Source organism: Cannabis sativa, chromosome X (assembly GCF_029168945.1).
Source record: "Cannabis sativa cultivar Pink pepper isolate KNU-18-1 chromosome X, ASM2916894v1, whole genome shotgun sequence".
In the NCBI taxonomy this organism is placed as follows: Eukaryota; Viridiplantae; Streptophyta; class Magnoliopsida; order Rosales; family Cannabaceae; genus Cannabis; species Cannabis sativa.
The window spans coordinates 12196717-12199536 of NC_083610.1; the positions used below are offsets into that span (position 1 = coordinate 12196717).

Here is a 2820-nt window from a genome sequence, read left to right on the forward strand (position 1 = left end):
CCAACTTGTCTAGCATCTGATCAATGAATGGAAGTGGAAAGTGATCTTTTCTTGTGGCCTTGTTGAGTTTTCGGTAGTCAATGCAAATTCTCCATCCCGTGACAGTTCTGGTTGGGATGAGTTCATTCTTTTCATTCTTCACCACCGTCATCCCTCCTTTCTTTGGAACAACTTGGACTGGACTCACCCATTTACTGTCTGAAATAGGATACGCTACCCCTGCATCTAACCACTTTAAGACTTCTTTTCTGACAACCTCCTTCATTGGTGGATTTAATCTTCGTTGTGCATCAATGGTTAGCTTCACTCCTTCCTCCATTAAGATTCTATGCATTACAGTTGAAGGGCTGATCCCTTTAATATCTGCTAAAGTCCATCCAATGGCTTTTGTATGCTTCCTTAGAACCCGTAATAGCTTGTCTGTCTCTACAGAAGATAGGGAAGATGCCACAATAACAAGAAGTGTCTTATTTTCCCCCAAATATTCATACCTGAGATGCTCTGGTAGGACTTTTAACTCTAGTTGAGGAGGCTTTTCAGTAGATGGGGTAGGCTTTGTTGGTATGACTCCTAACTCTTCATAGTATTTTCTATTCAGCGGTCCATAAGAATCGAGCCACAAAGCATACTCATAAGCTTCCTTACCGTCTTGTTCCACCACCTCTTCTTGTACCAAAGTCAGATTAAGAGGGTCTTCAGCATGCGTCTTTGTCTCCACCAACTGGTCCACCACATCAATTGCAAAACAGTTGTCACTAGCCGTAGGATAGGTCATTGCTTTGAGCACATTAAATACAACTTCATCTCCTTGTACCCTCAGCTTTAACTCTCCTTTCTGAACATCAATTAGTGCTTTCCCTGTTGCCAAGAAAGGTCTCCCCAGGATGATAGGAACATTACTATCTTCTTCCATATCCAGAACAATGAAGTCAGCTGGAAAGATGAACTTGTCCACTTTTACTAACACATCCTCAATGACTCCTCTAGGGTGAGCTAGCGATCGATCTGCCAATTGAAGAGTTACAGTAGTTGGCTTTGCTTCACCCAGCTGCAATCTTTTAAACACTGACAAAGGCATTAAGTTTATACTGGCTCCCAAATCACATAGTGCATTTATTCCTTCAATTTTTCCAATAGTACAAGGAATAGTAAAGCTCCCTGGATCTCTGAGTTTTGGAGGGAGTTTCTTCTGTAGAATAGCGCTACACTCTTCAGTTAGAGCCACTGTCTCATAATCTTCCATCTTCCTCTTCTTTGACAAAATTTCCTTCATAAACTTCACATAACTTGGCATCTGCTCTAGAGCTTCAGCAAAAGGAATGTTAATGTGAAGTCTTTTGAAGACTTCTAGAAACTTGGTGAACTGCTTGTCTAAGCTTGACTTTCTGAGCCTCTGAGGATAGGGTATTTTTACATGATGATCAATACTAATTGGTGGAGACTGTGGTGGTGGTGCTGGGCTGTCAGTAGCCTTCTCTGCTGTTGGTGTTGGTGTTTGCACTGGTTGAGCATTTATTTCTTCGTCTACCTCAACTGGTTGTGGTAACTCGGGCCCATCATACTTCTTACCGCTCCTCAGGGTAATTGCCTTGCAGTTTTCTTTGGGATTGACTTCAGTTGTGCTAGGCAAATTTCCTTGAGGGCGTGTTGCTACCTGAGTTGCTAGCTGGCCCATCTGAGTCTGCAGGTCTTTAATTGAAGATCTAGTTTCAGTCATAAATTGGAGCTGTAAATCTGTCTGCAAACTAGAACTTCCACCAGAGGCTTGTTCTTTTGATTAAACTGTTGGTTCTGATTTCTTTGCTGATAGAACCCACTATTTCTTCGGTTGTTACCCTGGTTGAACCCATAATTGTTGTTGTTGTTGTTCTGTGAAAAATTCCCAATGGCTTTAGCTTCATCCATTGGCAAATCATCCACATCTGCTTGACACTCCGAAAAGTGATGACTTCCTCCACATAACTCACAAACAATTTGGGCTTGTTTAGCTTGCCCTGCAATTATTTTCGTCAATGCCTCAACCTGAGCTGTTAACTTTGTGATGGCATCAACTTCTAACACACCAGCTACCTTCTTAGATTGACTCCTTTCAGTTGGCCACTGCTGATTGTTTAGAGCCATCTCCTCCAATAGATCATACGCCTCATTAGCACTCTTTCTCATAAAAGCTCCGCCCGCTGCTGCATCTATTAGAGTTCTAGTATTGCCAACCAGCCCGTTGTAGAAGTTGTGAACCAGCATCCACTTCTCTATACCATGATGAGGACACCTCCTGATCAAATCTTTAAACCTTTCCCAAGCCTCATGGAGAGATTCATTATCTTGTTGGCAGAAATTATTGATTTCTCCTCTCAGCTTTACAGACTTGGCTGGAGGAAAGAACTTTGACAAGAATTTTGTTGCCAGATCATTCCATGTGGCAATAGAATTAGGTGGCAAGGAATTCAACCAACTCTTGGCTCGTTCTCTGAGCGAGAATGGAAACAATCTCAGTCGAATGGCATCATCGCTAACTCCATTAACCTTAAAAGTTTCACAAAGTTCCATGAAGTTAGAGAGATGCAGATTAGGATCTTCAGAAGGGAGGCCACCAAGGCGGGCGAAGGCGCACCATTTGAAGGATGGCAGGCTTAATCTCGAAATTGTTTGCATCCACTGCCGGTGGCCTGATACATGACTGTACTCCCGTCAGAGTAGGGAGAATGTAATCTCTCAAGCTTCGGCCATTAGCTTGATCTTCCACGGCACCTCCATTATTACCGTTATTACCCCCATTGTTTCCAGCATTATTGTTCACATTGGCAGCCATGATCTTTGATG

At 42.7% G+C, this 2820-nt stretch overlaps 1 non-coding gene across 1 annotated transcript; it reads left to right on the plus strand.

Moving 5' to 3' along the window:
* Positions 1-2251: 2251 nt before the first annotated feature.
* LOC133032823 (small nucleolar RNA R71) lies at positions 2252-2358 on the plus strand. The gene has a single exon (XR_009685410.1). It is a non-coding gene; the product is annotated as a small nucleolar RNA R71 (small nucleolar RNA).
* Positions 2359-2820: the final 462 nt, after the last annotated feature.